Here is a 20,990-nt window from a genome sequence, read left to right on the forward strand (position 1 = left end):
ATCCAACCATCTCATCCTCTGCCATCCCCTTCTCCTTCTTCCTACAATCTTTCCCAGCATCAGGGTCTTTTCCAATGAGTCGGTTCTTCGCTTATGCTTTGCTTTATCCTTAGAGCATATGTCGGTTTGGAATAATTGTTTCAAGTACTCAGTAACCTTGTGTGGTAAGGGATTATGGTATCAGATGATACTTATCCAGGAGACTCATCAAGGACCCAATGGTAAAACCCAAACACTTCTTTTTGGGGAGTCAGTTGCTCTAGTTTGTTCTTGGTTTCAGCATAGCTTTCCATGCTGCCTCTGGTTTCACCTTCACCATGTTATAGCTTTATTTCTGAAGCTTCTTTTATGATATTAATAGTACATGATAACGTCTGCATATCAGAAAAATTCAGATATGGTGACCTAGATCTTTGAAATAAGATCTTTGTGACTTTCTGTCCCCTGAGGCCCTGGTAGACGTCCCATCCTGGTCAGGCAGAAAGATCACCTTACATTAGGATAGATTATGCCAGGAGCACAAAGGATGGAGTAGTCGCTGTTGAGAGTTTTTGAGAATCAAAGGGAGGTTTCCAAGGGAAGTTGGGTTTTGAGCTCAGGCTGTAAAATAGGGTAGAGGGGAAGAGAGAACCCAGCCCCAACTCCCCTTTGTTAGGAGTAATGAGATGAGGACACTCAGGCTAGTTTCAGAGCAGAGAAGGGATGTTTCACCGGATCTTCAGTGGTCTATAGAATCATTAGGGGCTGGAGGCCCAGACTCCAGTTTGATCTTTCAGGATTGATTCCTGCAGTCAAGCAGCAGAACTGGGCCACCAACAAGGAGGCTGTCACTTCTCCCGCACCGGCAGGCAGATTCTTTATCACTGTGCCACCTGGGAACCCCCAGGGATTGTCACTTCTATGGTCAGGAAGCCTCTTGTAGAATTGAGGGGTTGCTGTTCCAAATTCAAACCCCTGCCAAGACCAGCATCGCCACTGCCCCAACCCAGCTGCTGAATCAGGATACACTTGCTACCATCCACATCAACAATACTGGGTTCCTGAGCCCTTCCAGGTCACTGGAGTCCAGGCCACTGGAACTGCCCGGGAATGAGGCCATAGCCACCAGACAGAAACAGCCAAAGCAGTCAAGCCCCATGAAGGTCAGTGTTTAGAAGTTAATCTTAGCCAGGACATGGAAGCAACCTAGATGTTCATCAGCAGATGAATGGATAAGAAAGCTATGGTACATATACACAATGGAGTATTACTCAGCCATTAAAAAGAATTCATTTGAATCAGTTCTAATGAGGTGGATGAAACTGGAGCCTATTATACAGAGTGAAGTAAGCCAGAAGGAAAAACACCAATACAGTATACTAACGCATATATATGGAATTTAGAAAGATGATAACAATAACCCTGTGTACGAGACAGCAAAAGAGACACTGATGTATAGAACAGTCTTATGGACTCTGTGGGAGAGGGAGAGGGTGGGAAGATTTGGGAGAATGACATTGAAACATGTAAAATATCATGTATGAAATGAGATGCCAGTCCAGGTTCGATGCACGATACTGGATGCTTGGGGCTAGTGCACTGGGACGACCCAGAGGGATGGTATGGGGAGGGAGGAGGGAGGAGGGTTCAGGATGGGGAGCACATGTATACCTGTGATGGATTCATTTTTATATTTGGCAAAACTAATACAATTATATAAAGTTTAAAAACAAAATAAAATTAAAAAAAAAAGAAGTGAAAAAGAATCAGATTTCAGAAATCTGGCTTGCTACATAAAACACAGATGTGGTATGCGTTCAGGCTGCTATAGAAAAATACCATAGACTGGGTAGCTTGAATAAAAGGTATTTATCTCTCACTTATCTCAGTTATGGAGGCTGAGAAATCTAAGATCAAGGTGCTGGCTGATGTGGTTCTTGGTGAGGGCTCTCCTCCTGGCTTGCAGATGGCTGCCTTCTCACTCGCTGTATTCTCACATGGCAGAGAATTATTTGGTGTCTCTTCTAATAAGAGCACTGATCCCATCATATGGGTCCCACTCTCATGACTTCATCTAAGCCTAATCACCTTCCAAAGGCCACATCTCCAAATGCCATCACTTTTGGTTGAGGGGGTGGTTAAGCTTCAACATATCAATTTTGGGAGACACAATTCAGTCCACAGGAGTATTTTTAAACTGGCAAGATCACTGAAGTTTCTAAGCTTTGAGGGGGTCTGGGAAATATAGTGAGATCTGGGAGGAGACACCCCAACTTCTGCAATAGGAAAAGTACATTAGAAGGGCTTACAGGGGCTTCCTTCGTGGCTCAGTGGTAAAGAATCTGCCTGCCAGTGAGGAGACACAGGTTTGATCCTTGGTCCAGGAAGATCCTGTATGCTGTGGAGTAACTAAGTTCATCCACCACCACTACTGAGCCTGTGCTCTAGAGTCCAGGAGCCGTAACTACTGAGTCCATGTTCTGCAACTTCTGAAGCCTGTGTACTGCTCTGCAACCGGAGAAGCCACCGCAAAGAGAAGACCCTGCACCACAATTGGAAAGTAGTCCTCACTTGCTGCAACGAGAGAAATGCCCGAACAGCAGTGAAGACCCAGCACAGCCATAAATAAATAAATAAAAAGAAGGGGTTATGGGATGCCGGCACCACCTGGGTGGGCATCAGTCGCAGGTGGCATTTAGGGCCAGGTGGAAGTTGATCCCCCACCATGGACCGCCTCACTACCCCTCACTACTCATCACCAAGAGGAACCTCTATTGATACTGTGGTGCTGTTCTTATAGACTTTTAATCAATATCTATTAACAACCAGAATAAAGAATGGAGATCACACTTAACACGTGGCTCTGTGATTTATTTTCTCATTGGCTGTGTTGTCGAGTCCATTCTCATATCAATAAACATTCACACTGTCAGTGGGAATAGTTTCTTGGTATTCTGCAGTCTGGATAAAACCATAATTTATGGAACTAAATGCCTATTGTTGGAGTTTTTTAGAACACATATAGATTCAGCCTAATTTTCCCCTGTTAGGAACAGAGTTACAAAGAGCATTTCAGAAGCGAAATCTAACAATAAATGACTGAGAGCAAAATTGCTCCAAAAGGGTGTATGTGTTTTAAAGACTGGGTGAGCATTACTAAATTGCCCTCCTGAAAAATTTTATCAAATCACACCCATGAGTTGGGATAGATAGCACTTGTTTCCCCTAATCTTTGACCATACTGTGTATTATCATTAAACTCTTTTAATTTAATAGTGAAAAATCTTCCCGCCCCACCCCCAACTTTTGAAGTTCTTTTTCCTGACTTTACAGGTGATCCTGTCTGTATCCCTTCCATTTCTCAGTTGGCCCCTTCTTAATCTTGGCACAGATTCCCTCTTCCCCACTTGCCCTGAAATGTCTGTGCTTCCAGCTGTCTGTCCAACCACTTTTCTTTTCTTCCCCAACATTCCCTTGTAAATTTGAATGAAAGCAGTCTCTACAATTTCCTTTTGGCTGACACCCACACCAAAAACCCCTAGAATGTGTCTCTCCTCTCCTTGGCCCCAAATAAATATGTGATAGATAAACGAAAGAGAAACAATACTCCTAGTTAAGACTTGAAACTGGAAATGCAGGTGCCATCCTCAGAATGGGTTGAAATCTTCATGACCTTAAGGGGAGACTGTCACACTCAGTACAGTCAAGAGTTCACCAGCAAGGACAAAAACAGAGAGTCACATCTTAAAGAATCAGCTTTAAAGTGTCTTTCTGCAGCTTTCCAGAAGCACAAGACAGACTGGAAACAAAACTCAGTGGTAATTCTCAGTAACTACATACCCCGAGAGACAGAGGGAAGGTTGACTACAGATCTCATTATAAAGGTCTCCTGAGATACAGTACTTTCTGGGATGGGTTTTGGTTGACTCTAATATCGGTTCTGTTTCCACACTTGATGACCAGGGTCTGGCCAACTTATATCTTTCTATAAATCTTCAGAAAATAAAAACCAAACAGCAATCGGATGCTTGGGGCTGGTGCACTGGGACGGCCCAGAGGGATGGTATGGGGAGGGAGGAGGGAGGAGGGTTCGGGATGGGGAACACATGTATACCTGTGGCGGATTCATTTTGATATTTGGCAAAACTAATACAATTATGTAAAGTTTAAAAATAAAATAAAATTGGAGAAAAAAAAAAAAAAAAAAGACTTTAAAAAAAAAAAAAAAAAAGCCTTCTCTTGTCTCTGTGGCTGATGCCCAACAGTCTTCTCTAGCCTGCCTCTTGAGCATTAGACTGGATGTTAACTAGATGTTCTGCTGGGATCTCAGACTCCAGATACTGCCGCTTCTCACTACTTTAATCACTGGCATCTATTGAGCACTGTCTTAAGTTGAGTTATCCTAGAGGCAAGTCCAGGGACAGAGACATGAGTGCAGTAGTTTATTTGGGAGGTGATCTCAGGAAACACTGGCTGGGAGAAGTGAGGTTGGAGCAGTAGGGGAAGGAAGGCAATACCAAGTGTGTTAACGAGCAGGTGACCACTGTGGGCAATGGGGCTCATTCCCTGGAGGGTCTCTGGAAGTCTTGGAAGAGCAGACCTCAAAGGTGCCTTAGGTGAGAGGCAAAGAAAATGGATATTTATCTACCAACTCCTGCCCATCATCCCTGTGAGAGATGCTGCAGTGAGTGAAGACTTAGGGAAAGGATCTGTAGGGACCATCGGCTTTTGTAGGAGGGGTGAGTGCCAAAGGGCCCCACAGCATCCACTCTGAGAGCATCTTATCATGTATTTGATTTGCACACACTGTCTCATTTAGGGCCTGCCAGCAGCCCAGGTAGTAGAGACTCTAATAAGCCCCATTTAGAGATGGGGAAGCTGAGCCTCGCAGATCTCAAAGGATGGGCCCAGGGCCACTCATGCCCAGGAGGCAAGGAGGCTGGGCTCTGGACCACAGAGCCTGTGTGGTCCAGGTGGCACCTCTTGTCCCCTATCACATGGCCATGCTCCCTCAAGCCAGCCACTCCTTCCAGGGTGGCACTGGTAAGGAAATAGGGGGCAGATAGAATTCAGCAGCTCATTTACCTCCCAAGCTGCATATTTCCTTCAGTCACAGGGTTCTTGCAATTTTCTGAGCTGTCGGTTCCCCACTTGGTGGGATTTTAGAGTCTGAGGAGAGAATTCTGCCTATGAAGCCCTGCAGAGGGAAAATGAACAGGAGCCCTACTCAGAGGCTCGGTGATCACATTAGCCTGATTTTGATTAAAGAAAATATGTGTGTCTGTGTGATATGCTAAATGCCTTTTTCTCCCCTCTGGAAAACAACCATTTTCTTGTGCTTTGAATAATCTATTCTAAAGAAGTTCCCTCCTCTGTCTACAGGGTTCAAAACCTCGGTTAAGCACATGGGAAGAAAAGCATTTTCATTCTGATTTCTTTCTCTTTATTCCGTTATTCTCTTTGAAAAGTATTAGTCACTCAGTCGTGTCTGACTCTTTGCAACTCTATGGACTGTAGCCCACCAGTCTCCTCTGTCTATGGGATTTTTTTAGGTAAGAATACTGGAGTGGGTTGCCATTCCCTTCTCCAGGGGATCTTCCCAATCCAGGGATTGAACTTGGGTCTCCTGCACTGCAGCAAATTCTTTACCTTCTGAGCCACCAGGGAATCCCTTTAATAGAATAATAATAGAAGTAGGCTTCCCAGGTGGTGCTAGTAGTAAAGAATCCACCTGCTAATGCAGGAGACCTAAGAGAAGAGGGTTTGATCCCTGGGTCAGGAAGATTCCCTGGAGGAGGAAATGGCAACCCACTCCAGTATCCTTGCCTGGAGAATCCCATGAACAGAGGAGCCTGGTGGGCTACAATCCATGGGGTTGCAGAGTCAGACACAAGTGAGTACGAACGGTAGTAGTAGTAATAGTAATTGCAGCTATCATTGACAGAGGGTTTACTGCATATGTAAAATGATATATACATGTGTGCTAAACTATATGTATATAACATAAGTATATATTTAGATATATTACTATACCTACATAGCATAGCGTGCAGGCTCAGTCACGTCTGACTCTTTGTGACCTCATGGACTGAAGCCCACCAGGCTCCTCTGTCCATAGGATTTCCCAGGCAAGAATACTGGAGTGGGCTGCCGTTTCTTCCTCTAGGGAATCTTCCTGACCCAGGGATCGAACATGTGTCCCCATCATCTCCTGCATTGCAGGTGGGTTCTTTACCACTGAGCCACCTGGGAAGCCCATTATATATAAATATCTAAATATAAATATGTAGATATTCTATTAGATAATCTCCATAATAACCTTGTAGTGTAAGAGTAGATCCATCTTGCAAAAGTTGAAGCTGAGACTCAGAGAGGTTAAGTAGCTTGCCCTAGTTCACTCAGATAGGAAGAGGTAGAATTGAAATTGACTCCGTCTGGTGCCAGAGCCTGCCTCCTTCTCCCCCGACTCCAGCACCTGCCTCTTCCTGAGTGCACTGCCTGTGTTTTTCAGATGCCAGTCATTCTGTCGCATTATCCAGAGGGGAAATGGAAACCCGCCCTGCTTCTGCTCTGGTTCATCTGGCACCTCGACCGTGAGGCTGGGAACTCGGCAGGCAGCCCTGGAACCCAGTCCCCTGCTCTGTGTCCCTGGAACTACTGCCTGCAGCCTTTGCCCAGGGCCTCTCATCGCAAATAAATATATCACAAATAAATCACAGCATGATTTGTGCAGGATGTCAAGACTCTGGGTGATTTTTTTTTCACCTTCTATTTCGATTTCCATTATTCTTGCTATTGTGTAGGTGCAAGGAAAAGTAAGTAACAAAGGCATTTATCTTCTCTTCTTTGTTCTCTCTCCGGGTTGTATCTCTGCCATCCTTTCTCCTCCGGTGGCTTGTCCTGGACATGAATGACCTTTTGCTGGCTCCAGCAGTGGTACGGAAAGACTCCTCACCCCCTGAACATGGCTGCGTTTGGGGACTGAGGTCTCCCCTAGCTGACAGGTGCTTCAAGAAAATCTAAATGAAAATGATTCAGAAGAGATGTTCTTAAACTGCTAACTAGCCACCTGCAATGACAGAGACCTGGGTTCGATCCTTGGGCCAGGGAGATTCCCTGAAGAAGGAAATGGCAGCTCTCTCCAGTATTCTTGCCAGGGAAACCCCAAAGACAGAGGAGCCTGGCGATCTACAGTCCATGGATTCAAAGTGTCAGACATGACTTAACTAAACCACTACCACCAGCTACACACTGAAAGGCAGGGGGACCCAGATCCCGTGCCTGCTCACTGAACTCCTGCCCTGGGCAGGCTAGTGTGGGCACATTCATGACAACCTCCAGGGACCAAGCTGAGCATGGCTCTCTCTCCAAGCTCTGCTGGGTCATTCACTCATTCAGCAAACATCCACCAGGCACTTGCTATGTTGCAGGCCCAGTTTAAGGCACTGGCAATAGAGCAAGGGAGTATTCCTGCCTTTGTGGAGCTTAGATTCCAGGGCAGAAAAAGAAAACAGAACAAGATAAATAAATGGGAAATAACAGTGCTTTATGAAGTGGTGACAAAGTAAAGCAAGAGATGGGGCTTGTTGGGAGTGTGGCAATTTTAAGTACAGTGGTAAATGAAGGCCCATTGAGGAGGTAGCCTGTGGGGCAAGAACTTGAAGCAGGGGTAGGTGTGAGCCATGTGGGTCTGTAGGGTGAGAGCATTCCAGGTAGAAGAGATGGATCAGGCAGTGTGTTTGAGGAACACCAGGAATCCAACATGGCTGGAGCAGGAGTTGTGAGGGTGGGAAGGAGGTCAGGTGAGAGTGGCTGGGTGTCAGAGCATGCAGGAATTTAGGGCCACCCCAAGGGCTTTGACCTTGACCTGAGTGAGATGGGAGCCGCTGAGAGGTTTTAAACAGAGCAGGAGCATGATCTGACTTAGATTTAACAGAATCCTTGTTAAACAGCCTGTTTTTTCTGTAGGAGTCTGCTGGGGCTGGAAGGATGGATGCTGGAGAGCAGTGGGGAAACCCAGTCATACTCCAGGCTTGGGCCAGTGTGGGAGGTGGGAAGGGAGCATCGGATTCTGGATACATTTTGAGGGTGGTGCTGACTGGACTTGCTGGTGGGTTGGCTGAGGTGAGAGCTGAGAGAGAAAGATCAGGGATGACACTAAGATTTTTAGCCTGAGCATCTGGAACGATGAAATGGTTAGATAGCATCACTGATTCAATGGACATGGACTTGCGCAAACTCCAGGAGACAGTGGAGGACTGGGAAGCCTGGCATGTTGCAGTCCACAGGGTCACAAAGAGTCGGACACGACTTAGAGACTGAACAACGACAACAAATCTGGAAGGATGGAGTTGGTGTGGATGGAGATGGGCCGTGCGCGGGACTCGCAGATTTGGGAAGGAGAGGAGGCCGCTCAGGTGAAGAAGGAAAAGCTTTTGGTGGGTGATGAGACAGCCTGGCTCTGAATCCCCATCCCGTTACTTTCCTGTGTGTTTTAACTCTCTGAGCATAGCTCCTCACCAGATAAAATGGGTACCAGTCTCTTCCACCTGGGTTGTCATGGGAATAATAACATTAGCTAACATTTGTCATGGGCCTACTGTGTGCCAGATAGGCTTTGGGTACTGAAACTTGATTACTCTTCATAACAACCTTGTAGGAAGTATAATCACCATCCTTACTGTACAGATGAGAAAAGGGAGGCCCAGAGAGGTTAAGGAGCTTGCCCAAGGTCACACAGCAAGTGAGTGTTAGAGGCTCTGCGCAAACGCAGGCAGTCTAGTTCCAGAAATTGCCCTCTTTGCTGCTTTCTCTCCCTGCCTCTGTCATCACCTAAGACAAGGATGAAGAACACCGGCACCCAGCGGAAGCCTTGTCTCTCGTTCCTGTCCTTTCTGCTGTCCTCAGCCCTCTTTCTACACGTTCCCGCATCTCAGATGGAATGAGGGTGGATGGGGAGTGTAGGGGCAGGACGAAGAGGAACAGAAGGGGAAGCCTGGAGTCTTTAGGAACGTGTGTGTGTGTGTGTGTGTGTGTGTGTGTGCGCGCGCGCGCGCGCGCTCGCGAGCGTGTCTGGTTACCATCACTGCCGTCGGCTGGTTGTGTCATGCAGGGCTCCCCCTGCAGGCATGTTGATGCAATAGCATGCTGCATTTGTCCCATGCTGAGAAGGTAGTCAATCAATGCAAAGAAATAGAGGAAAACAACATAATGGGAAAGACTAGAGATCTCTTCAAGAAAATTAGAGATACCAAGGGAACATTTCATGCAAAGATGGGCTCGATAAAGAGCAGAAATGGTATGGACCTAACAGAAGCAGAAGATATTAAGAAGAGGTGGCAAGAATACACAGAAGAACTGTACAAAAAAGATCTTCACGACCCAGATAATCACGATGGTGTGATCACTCACCTAGAGCCAGACATCCTGGAATGTGAAGTCAAGTGGGCCTTAGAAAGCATCACTACGAACAAAGCTAGTGGAGGTGATGGAATTCCAGTTGAGCTATTTCAAATCCTGAAAGATGATGCTATCAAAGTGCTGCACTCAATATGCCAACAAACTTGGAAAACTCAGCAGTGGCCACAGGACTGGAAAAGGTCAGTTTTCATTCCAATCCCAAAGAAAGGCAATGCCAAAGAAGGCTCAAACTACTGCACAATTGCACTCATCTCACATGCTAGTAAAGCAATGCTCAAAATTCTCCAAGCCAGGCTTCAGCAATACTTGAACCGTGAACTTCCTGATGTTCAAGCTGGTTTTAGAAAAGGCAGAGGAACCAGAGATCAAATTGCCAACATCCGCTGGATCATCAAAAAAGCAAGAGAGTTCCAGAAAAACATCTATTTCTGCTTTATTGACTATGCCAAAGCCTTTGACTGTGTGGATCACAATAAACTGTGGAAAATTCTGAAAGAGATGGGAATACCAGACCACCTGACCTGCCTCTTGAAAAATCTGTATGCAGGTCAGGAAACAACAGTTAGAACTGGACATGGAACAACAGTCTGGTTCCAAATAGGAAAAGGAGTACATCAAGGCTGTATATTGTCATCCTGCTTATTTAACTTATATGCAGAGTACATCATGAGAAACACTGGACTGGAAGAAACACAAGCTGGAATCAAGATTGCTGGGAGAAATATCAATAACCTCAGATACGAAGATGACACCACCCTTATGGCAGAAAGTGAAGAGGAACTTAAAAGCCTCTTGATGAAAGTGAAAGTGGAGAGTGAAAAAGTTGGCTTAAAGCTCAACATTCAGAAAACAAAGACCATGGCATCCGGTCCCATCACTTCATGGGAAATAGATGGGGAAACAGTGGAAACAGTGTCAGACTTTATTTTGGGGGGCTCCAAAATCACTGCAGATGGTGACTGCAGCCATGAAATTAAAAGACGCTTACTCCTTGAAAGGAAAGTTATGACCAACCTAGATAGCATATTAAAAAGCAGAGACATTACTTTGCCAACAAAGGTCCGTCTAATCAAGGCTATGGTTTTTCCTGTGGTCATGTATGGATGTGAGAGTTGGACTGTGAAGAAGGCTGAGCACCGAAGAATTGATGCTTTTGAACTGTGGTGTTGGAGAAGACTCTTGAGAGTCCCTTGGACTGCAAGGAGATCCAACCAGTCCATTCTGAAGGAGATCAGCCCTGGGATTTCTTTGGAAGGAATGATGCTAAAGCTGAAACTCCAGTACTTTGGCCACCTCATGCAAAGAGTTGACTCATTGGAAAAGACTCTGATGCTGGGAGGGATTGGGGGCAGGAGGAGAAGGGGACTACAGAGGATGAGATGGCTGGATGGCATCACTGACTCGATGGACGTGAGTCTCAGTGAACTCTGGGAGTTGGTGATGGACAGGGAGACCTGGCATGCTGTGATTCATGGGGTCGCAAAGAGTTGGACACGACTGAGCAACTGAACTGAACTGAACTGAGAAGGTAGTCAGACTGTTATTGGCTCAACCACAAAGGGTCTCAGATTTACCATGAGGCACCAAGTGTGTTGGTGAGTGTGCCTTGATCTGTGTGTATGTGGGAGTGTATATTTGTGTGTTCGTGTCTTTCTGTGTGTGCGCACACATTGGAGGGGGCAGAGGGGGTGCTGGAGCAGTTTGAATATTGCATTCTCCTCTATTCTACCAGAGGTTACTATTGTCTAGAGAAAAAGCACCACCTGATCATTCCATTATTTTGTTTTTGCTCAGTTGGTAAAGAATCTGCGTGCAATGCAGGACACCCCAGTTGGATTCCTGGGTTGGGAGATCTGCTGGAGAAGGGATAAGCTACCCACTACAGTATTCTTGGGCTTCCCTGGTGGTTCAGCTGGTAAAGAATCCACTTGCAATGTGGGAGATCTAGGTTTGATCCCTGGGTTGGGAAGATCCCCTGGAGAAGGGAAAGGCTACCAACTCCAGTATTCTGGCCTGGAGTATTATATGGACTGTATAGTCCATGGGGTCGCAAAGAATCGGACACAACTGAGCGATTTTCACTTTCACTGTTCTTTAGAGCCAGAACACAGGAATGATTACGATGATGGGTCCCAGGTGGCGCTAATGGTAAAGGACCCGCCTGCCAATGCAGGAGACATGAGACACAGGTTCAATCCCTGGGTCAGGAAGATCCCCTGGAGGAAGGCATGGCAACCCACTCCAGTATTCTTGCCTGGAAAATCCCATGGACAGAGGAGGCTGGCAGGCTAGAGTCCATAGGGCTGCAAAGAGTCGGATATGACTGAAGTGACTGAGTGTGAACGCATGGTAGTGGTGGTGGTGGTGGTGACCAGCACGTATGGAGGGCTTGTATGGAGGGCTTGTATGGAGGGCATGTATGGAGGGCTTGTATGGAGGGCTTGTATGGAGGGCTTCCGCAGCGGCAGGTGTTGTGTCGAGCACTGTGTATATATCACGTCACTCATGCCTCCCAACAGGTCCTGACACTATGGCTATGTTTACAGATAGGAGGTTATAATAATGAAGCTACTTTCCCAGGTCATCCAAGACAGAGTGAGATGCTGGGATCTGGCTGACTGCAGGACCCACTGGCTTCTGTGAGGTCTCAGTGGGGTCTGTGGAAACAGCCCTTACATGTACATCTAGCATCCTAGAGCTGGGCCCTGCTGGAGAAGCACCTACATGCACCTCTCAGAGGGTCAGATCAGGAGGCAAGCAGATGCGTCAGTGACTTGGCTTCTATTTCCCTCCTGAATCTGAGGCAGGGGTGTACAGGCCACCAGGCTTAACACAAGGGCACTGAAGGTGGGGTCTCCTGACCAACATCGCTTGTTAGAAACGCAAATTCTCATCTGGGGTGGGGCCCAGCCCGCTGCGTTCTAATGAGCCCAATACATGACTCTGATACTGAAAGGACCAGTAGCTGAGATGGAGATATCTACCCAGGGTCACCTGGTTGACAGCTGGAGGAGCCTTGACTCCACCCAGGGCTGCTGGAGCTGTGATCCGAAACTCATATGGGCGGCCTCCAATGTCATTAGCGGTCAATGTCTCCCAAGCACTCCTCCCACTGACAGCACTCTCTCCTCCACCTTCAGTCCCAGGAGTCCCTGGGAAGGAGTGAGATCTCCCATTCCTAAGAAGGTCCAAACAGCACAAGTGAATGTGAGCCCCAGGACCCCTGAAAGGTCAAGAGTTCTGAGGCAGGGGTGTACAGGCCACAGGATGGGAGAAGATATCTGTAATACATATATCTGATCAAGAACTCACAGCCACACTACATGAAAACTTTTGAAAAGTGTTAGTAGCTCAGTTGTGTCTTACTCTTTGCAGCCCCATGGACTATAGCCCATCAGGTTCCTCTGCCCATGGGATTTTTTTAGGCAATAATATTGGAGTGGGTAGCCATTCCTTTCTCCAGGGGATCTTCCTGACCCAGGGATTGAACCTGAGTCTCCTGCATTGTAGGCAAATCTTTACCATCGGAGCCACCAGAGATATATGAAGAACACCTACAAATCATTATGAAGAAAGAAGCTAATGGCTAATGAAAATATGACAAGGTGCTCCACTTCATGAATTACCAAGGAAATGCAATTAAAACCATAATAAGATCCTACTATTGGAGAAGGCAATGGCACCCCACTCCAGTACTCTTGCCTGGAAAATCCCATGGATGGAGGAGCCTGGTGGGCTACAGTCCATGGGGTCACTGGGAGTCGGGCACGACTGAGCGACTTCACTTTCACTTTTCACTTTCATGCATTGGAGAAGGAAATGGCAACCCACTCCAGTGTTCTTGCCTGGAGAATCCCAGGGACAGGGGAGCCTGGTGGGCTGCTGTCTATGGGGTCGCACAGAGTTGGACATGACTGAAGCGACTTAGCAGCAGCAACAGCAGCAGCAGCATACCCCAACCACAATGACTAACAAGAAAAACAAAAAAACAAGGCCAAGTGTTGACAAGGATATAGAGCAATAGGAACTCTATTACATTGCTGATATAGGTGTAGATTGGTAGAACTATTTAGGAAAATTGGCAAAATCTCCTGAAACTGAACCTGTGTGATTCAGCAATTCTACTTTGAGGTGTCAGGCTACCACTATGGTGTGCAAGATACTGGGGAAATAATTCTTGCAAGACTTTTGTTTATATAAACAATTTAATGAAAATATATTACAAAACCCATGTTCTCTCACAAGGCATGGTGATTTATTGATGAAGATGTAGAATGACAGAGAGAAAAGAATTACTTATATACTTATTTATTATATGGTCAGTTTCTCTATTTTTTTAAAATATTTTATTTACTTATTTATTTGGTTGCACTGGGCCTTAGTTTTGGCATGCAGAATCTTTGATCTTCCTTGCAGCATGCAAGATCTTTAGTTGCAGCATGAGGGATCTAGTTCTCTGACCAGGGATTGAACCTGGACTCCCTGCATTGATAGCATGGAATCTTAGCCATTGGACCACCAGGGAAGCCCCCAGGTCCTTTACTTTCTGGTAAAGTTTCTTCATAGTGCCCAGGCACCATCTCTTCCGTTTAGATCCAGAAACCCTCTCTTCACATTCTTTACCATCCAGTGTGCCATTCCTGGCTAATTTTATTTCTCCACCAGGAGGAAAATGTAACAGTGCTGTTGTGATTCACAGTGCTATGGCTCTCTGGAAGCCGTTATTATTGAAACAGTATAGATCTTCCCATCCCCGCAGTACCCTGGTGCCATTTACACGGCTCTGCTTATAGCATCACTTGTGATGCTGTGTCGTCTGTCGTGCTGCCTGTGAATCCCGACTTCTGATGACTCTCTCAGATGTCGTTCCTGAACTTTGGTGTTGATGACCACAAATGCAAGTCTTACTCAGCGAGTAAGTGAGAAGGCCTTGAGGGGCAATGCTAGGTCTATTTGGGCTTTGATACCAAATGTACAGCACATCTTTTAAACATGTCTTCTCTTGAATTTTGGGGTCATAATCATTGCATTCCTGAAATGCAATCTCTTTTATTGTTGATGGTACCCCTGCCATCTACACCACCACCAAATAGGGAGACAGGCAGGGGCCCTGGGACCAAGCCAAAAAGGAGGTCCCCTTCATGCAAGGAGTATTCATCCTTTGTCCAGCATGGCCGCAGACCAGTAGAGCATAATGTCACCATGTTGATAGACAAGCAGAGGACACCAGCAAGAAGGGCCCTCTGGCCTTGTGGAGCAGTGGTCTCAGAAGCTCTTGGAGGAGATGGGCACAGCAATGCTCAGAGGACTGCCTGACACGTGGAATCCTATGGAGGAGGAGGGTGACCAACCTGGGTGCCAGGGAATTGGGGAACATAGGGTCAAGGATGCTTGCCACCAGCCCTGCCACCCTTGGTGCTGCAAACTGGAGGAAACACTGCAGCCAGGGGACAGATGGGCAAAAGCTAACGCACAGCTAAGGTGGGCAGTAGACCAATGGTAGCCCAGAGCCTTGAGCTAGATCTGTGTCAGGGTGAAGAGTCATTCTAAATCAGCATATCACCATCATTCCAGTGGCCCAGTCTTGTACGATCTCACAAAGAAATATCCTCTGACCAGGAGGAGTGGATTGCATGCGAGGCCACCCTCCTAGAACCAGGGCCTCGCCATGGAGCCCCAGGGCAACCCATAGGCGTGAGTTCCAGGGCTGCTTGGGTATCCACTTGACCCCATGTGCAGGGCAGGGGGCCCCATTTGTGTACATGCTAAGTTGTTTCAGTCACGTCTGATTCTTTGCAATCCCAGGTACTGTAGCCCACCAGGCTCCTCTGTCCATGAGATTTTTTAGGCAAAAATACTGGAGTGGGTTGCCGTTTCCCTCCTCCAGGAGATCTTCCCGACCCAGGGATCAAACCTGTGTCTCCAGCATTCCCTGCATTACCACTGCACCACCTGTGAAGCCCACATGAGGCCAGAGAACGTCCAAGGAGAAACAGCGACCCGGGTGTGTATGGACCTTGGTCAGGAAGCACTGCCTGCCCTGGCCATCCCAGCCACCATGGGCGGGGGACTAAGCAATTTCAAGGAAAGTTCTCCAAAGGGTGGGGTCTTCCACAGGACACTTCCTGGGTCTAAGGGTGGTGCTGCCAGGTTTCCCTTTGGGGGCTGTGATAAGAAAGGGGCAGAAAAAGGACCTCTGTCTGGGGTGCTGCTTGTCTTCTGTAGCTAGATCGGGGTACTGTCTCTCTGGGGCTGTTACTAAGAAAATTTGTTGAGCTGAACACTTAGGACAGAGGATGAGATAGTTGGATGGCATCACCGACTTGATGGACATGAATTTGAGGAAGCTCTGGGAGTTGGTGATGGATAGGGAAGCCTGGCGTGCTGCAGTCCATGGGGTCGCAAAAAATCAGACACGACTGAGCGACTGAACTGAACTAAACACCTTTCCATATGTATTTTATTTTATTTTTTTAAAGATTTTTTTTTGTGGACCATTTTTAAATTCTGTGTTGAATTTGTTACAATACTGCTTCTGCTTTATGTTATGGTTTTTGGCTGGGGTGGCCTGTGAAATCTTAGCTCCCTGATCAGGGATCTACCCCACATCCCCTACACTGGAAGGTGAACTCTTAACCACCAGACGGCCAGTGTATGTATTTTACTGGCAGTATGTACTTTAAACTTCAATAGCAGATTTATCAAAGGAAAAAAAATGAATCTCAGCCAGCCACCATTTCATACTGAGCTCACCCTGGATAGGCTCTAATTCCTGAGACTCCTCCCCATCTCAGAGCCCCCAGATTCCAGCAGAGACTCCAGGGCCAGAGGTGCTGGACTCACTCTGGGGTCAGGGAAATTTGGGGCCCAGGGTGAAACTGCATGGAGGTTAGAAGAACCAAGGAGAGAAAGGTCCAGACAGGATTGGGCCTGCAAAGTTGACTTTCTTCTACAAAAAAAGTGTTTAGATACAGTCTGTTGACCTATTACATGCCTTGTTTGGGGAAGACTTTTTGTAAAAACAACACACTTTTTGGGGTGGAAAAAGAGGACTTCCTTTCCACGGGGAGGGTTGTAGAGAGGATGAAGCAGGAAAAATAAGGGGATTTGTGCCCCTGCTATTTTTGACCTTGATCCCATGGGTGAGGGTGTAAGTAAGGAAGGTTGCCCTTTGGGGTTGTGGTGTGAGCACTGCATTTGTGTCCTGGGGCTGCCATATAAAAGGACCATGGGCTGAGTGGCTTAAACAACAGCTATTTATTCTCTCACAGTTTGGAGTCTGGAAGTCCAAGGTCAAGGTGGCAGCAGGGCGGGTTCCTTCTGAAGTCTCTGCCTTTGGCTTGAGACAGCCATGTTCTCCCTGTGTCTTCAGATGGGGTGAGTGGGACGGTGGCTGAAAACAGTGATCAATCAGTTCAGTTCAGTTCAGTTTAGTCGCTCAGTCATGTCTGACTCTTTGCTACCCCATGGACTGCAGCACACCAGGCTTCCCTCTCCATCACCCACTCCATCATCAATCAATCATCTATAAAGCCCAAAGACAGGTGGTCACATTTATGCAAGGCAGTGTGGAGGAGAGGTCAGCAATCTCTGTTACTATAAGCAATCTCTGTTACTTCCTAGCTGTGTGACCCTGGGCAAGTGATTCAACCTCTCTGAGCCTCAAACCCCTTACCTGTTCTGGTCCCTTAGAGATCTGTCACGAGCATTTCAAGGATTAATATTTGTAAAGTGTCTGGCCCACGGTAAGAGCTACATAAGGATTAGCCATGATTATTTTCAAGGTAACACAAAAGAACTAAACAAAATGTTGGAAATAGAGAAAAATTTAAACTGCATTGCCCTACACTAATAGAACAATTGATTTGTTTTTTAAATTGTGAGACATGCCCCAAAGAACTTCCAGAGCATCTCAGGTGATGGGTTCAGAGACCCCTGGTCCCTTGACTCGAAAAGCCCTAAATTGGAGGTGACAAGGCTGAGAGGGCAAGGCTGGCGCTCCCTGCCTCGGCCAGAGCCTCTGAGTGTGCAGGGGGCGGATGCTTAGCCCCAGGTCTTCCAGAACAAAGCTCTTTTCTCACGGCTCCCGCCAACCTACAGCCACCTAATCTCTTAGAGCTTGTAATTTCCCTTTGTCTCCACGGGAACCAAAGCTACTCCGTTCACCAGCATTGCAGGAGGGCTCTTTTTAAAGAATCTTTTTGGTTCTATGTGGCACTGGCTTCAGCTCTGGAGCAAATGTAACTTCTGCTGAGGCCGCCTGCACTCTCAGGAGCTCACAGAGAGACCTACAATCATGGTTGGTGGTTCTGAGAAGCTTGGTGGTGAAGCCACATCTTTCCAAGACATGTCCGCCACCCCCACTCCAGCAATTCTCCTCTGTGTCTAAAGAGGAGGCCAGGAAAAGGGGTGTGTGTGTGTGTGTCTACATTTGTATGGGAGAGAAAGCAAGAGTTTCTGTCCTAATAAATTCAACTAACACTAACTATATGAATCTAATGCTTAATGAATTCAATGCTTACTGAGAACACACTTTGCCAACAAAGGTCCATATAATCAAACCTATGGTTTTCCAGTAGTCGTGTACGGATGTGAGAGTTGGACCAAAAAGAAGGCTGAGCACCAGAAAATTGATGCTTTTGAACTGTGGTGTTGGAGAAGACTCTTGAGAGTCCCTTGGACTGCAAGAAGATCAAACCAGTTGATTCTAAAGGAAATCAACTCTGAATATTCATTGGAAGAACTGATGCTAAAGCTTCAAAACTTTGGCCACCTGATTTGAAGAGCCAATTTATTGGAAAAGACCCTGATGCTGGGAAAGATTGAAGGCAAAAGGGAAGGGGGTGGTAGAGGATGAGATGGTTAGATAGCATCACCGACTCAATGGACACAAATCTGAGCAAACTCTGGGAGACAGTGGAAGACAGATGAGCCTGGTGTGCTGCAGTTCATGGGGTTGAAAAGAGTCGGATATGACATAGCAACTGAACAACAAGAATGAGAATGCACTATGAGTTCCTCTCCAAAACTCTAATAAGGTAGGTGTTTTTCTTTATCCCCATTCTACAGACAGATAAACCAAGGCACAGGGTGATGCAGTGAATTGCCCAGGGTTCCACAGCTGATTAAAGGCAGAACTGGGGTCTGAAGCTACAGAGAGTCTGCTTCTGGAGCTTGCAGTTTAGACCCTGACACCCACTGCCTTGAGCCTCATCACTGGCAGTCTCTCAACCTCAAGTTTCATCAGTGTCCTTACCCACAGTCTGATTGCTTCTGCTGGTGCCTCCAGGCCAGGGTGGCCCATGTGTGACATTCATGCTCCCATCTCTTCCTTTAGACATGTACGGTAGACCCAGAAAACTGCTCTTGTCAGTCCCTCCACTGGCCCCAAACACACCACAGTATCCTTACCAACACTAGGCTCTGGGAGGCTGCTGCCAATCAGGGTAAGTCCAGCCCAATTTGATCTAACCAAAAAGAAAATGGATTGCCTCCATTAGCAGAGAAGTCTAAGCCTTCATCTGGCTTCCGGTGCCTAGACACCCAGTTCTCTGTCATTCGCTGGCAACTTCCACTGTGTTAGCTTCAGATGGGCTTCGCTTCATGGTGGCAAGGCAGCTTCAGCCTCACATCCTCCAAGGCCTAGGTCTTGTAGCTGCTACTTAAATCCTTGAACCATGGTGGCCAAGGGGATGGAATGAACCCATTGGCCAGCCTGGGTCATGTGTTTACTTGGGTCCTGTGCTGCACCTCTGGCTCCAGGGTGGGGCCTTTATGGGGCCCATGGGCTCAGTGTGCAGGAGATAGTGGTTCCCTAGGACCTCCACACGTTTCCCCTCTGGACTGTCTCACTCTGGCCTCTCTCTTTTTGGCCTCAAAAGCCCCAGCTCCCATTTCCTCAGGGGCATTATCTCTTCAAAGGACTGAGACTTTCCCCCAGAGTGTGAGGGCTTCTGCATTCTCCTCTGTGCACCCACTGCCTACTCCAGGCAAGGAAAAATCAAGCCACATGTGTGTGTGTGTGTGTGTGTGTGTGTGTGTGTGTGGTACACACAGCTCAGCATGCCAATACATTATCCTGCCACCCTGATGCTGAAGCAGAGAGTGAATTGTCCCCACTGCCACTGGAACTGAGGCCCTCACATGGCTCGGCTCTCCCTACAGACCCTCAGAATTCCAGGACAGGACAGCTGAGCCCTGTGCTTCGCAGCCATGATTTGCTGGAACTTTCTTTCTGTTCACATTTACTGAACCCAGATTTGCTGCCTTCCTTGTCTTGAGGGCAGTAACATGATAAAAGAGGACCATAGTCAAGCAGATCACAAGGCCTCCTGTGAACCAGGCTGTGTGTTGCACTCGGAATATGGGTTTTTTTACTGGATTTTCACAAGACACCCGAGTTCAGAGAAGGCAGGTTCCTGTTCCCTTGAACTCTATTAATAATTGCTACATGGATGAACAGCCCTGTGAGGTAGGTACTCTTATTATGCCATTTAATAGACAAGGAAACAGAGGCTCAGAGAGGTTTATTAACTTACCCAGTGTCACACAGCTCAGAGATGGCAGAAATGAAGCAAACACAGGCAGCCACTGCTCTTAAGAACTGGACTGGTCTGCTGCTTAGCTGGGCAGAGGCCTGGGACAAGGTGGGGCTGAACCCTGGAGCCCCTGGCCCAGGGCCTACAGGTGGAGGGAGATGGGGGTGGGCGCAGCCTGCTGAGACCAGGATCTGGGGCTGGGTGTGGTTCAGTCCATGTCTGGCTGTGTGGCTGAGCTGCCTGTGGAGCTGCTTGCCCCAGCCATTCTTCCAGACACAATGTGTTCTGGGTCATGGGCGCCTGTGATTGAGCCTGAAGCATTAAGCGTACTTAGCAACTGGCCCTGTTCTACCACGCAGGTCATTACCAAAGAATAAGCTGAAATGTTCTCCCTAGTCCTCTGCCAAGGCAGGACACACAGCTCCTTCCCTCCGAGATGGATGTTCAGGACAGCGTACAAAACACTCCTTCAGGGAGGTAGAACCTAGCTGTGCTGAGGAAGGGAATCAGCTAGGACACGGCCTTAGAGGGCGGTCCTGCTCTGTACCACCTCCTGGCTTTTTCACATGACGTGTTCGGTCCAGAACATTCTCCCTTCCTCTCCACCCCCACTGTCACCTAGCGGATTCCCAAGTCAGGACCCTTTGAGCAAATTCAGAAAGGGAGCCCCTTCCTCAAGATATTCTACTGCCAACTGAGAAGACAGTCATCCTAATTCACAAACAAATCCGAGAACACAAAGTGTGAACCTCATAGACCTGTGCAGCGCATGGCACACACAACTGTACCTGGCAACCTCAGTGCTCTATATGCTTGTTAAATCATTGTAAATAAAATGGAATTCAAGTGTTCAAATATGGAAACCGCATAATTTAAATAACAAACCGAGTGTCTGCTTGGAGCTGAAGAGAGTCCAACCTTTGTAACACAGGGGGAAATTTGGGGTTCCTGATAAACAGATAAAACCATAAACAGGCTCCTTAGAACAGCAAGACCCAGAAGTGGGTCAGGGCTAGATCCTGTGCAAATGAGAGAATGTTTGTTTAGTAACTT

At 47.2% G+C, this 20,990-nt stretch overlaps 1 long non-coding RNA gene across 1 annotated transcript; it reads right to left on the minus strand.

Annotated features, from left to right (window-relative positions):
* Positions 1-16,633: 16,633 nt before the first annotated feature.
* Positions 16,634-20,172, minus strand: LOC139176257 (uncharacterized). The gene is made up of 2 exons (XR_011560673.1): positions 19,938-20,172; positions 16,634-16,792 (listed from the first exon to the last, which is right to left on the minus strand). It is a non-coding gene; the product is annotated as an uncharacterized lncRNA (long non-coding RNA).
* Positions 20,173-20,990: the final 818 nt, after the last annotated feature.

Source organism: Bos indicus, chromosome 16 (assembly GCF_029378745.1).
Source record: "Bos indicus isolate NIAB-ARS_2022 breed Sahiwal x Tharparkar chromosome 16, NIAB-ARS_B.indTharparkar_mat_pri_1.0, whole genome shotgun sequence".
Lineage (NCBI taxonomy): Eukaryota > Metazoa > Chordata > Mammalia > Artiodactyla > Bovidae > Bos > Bos indicus.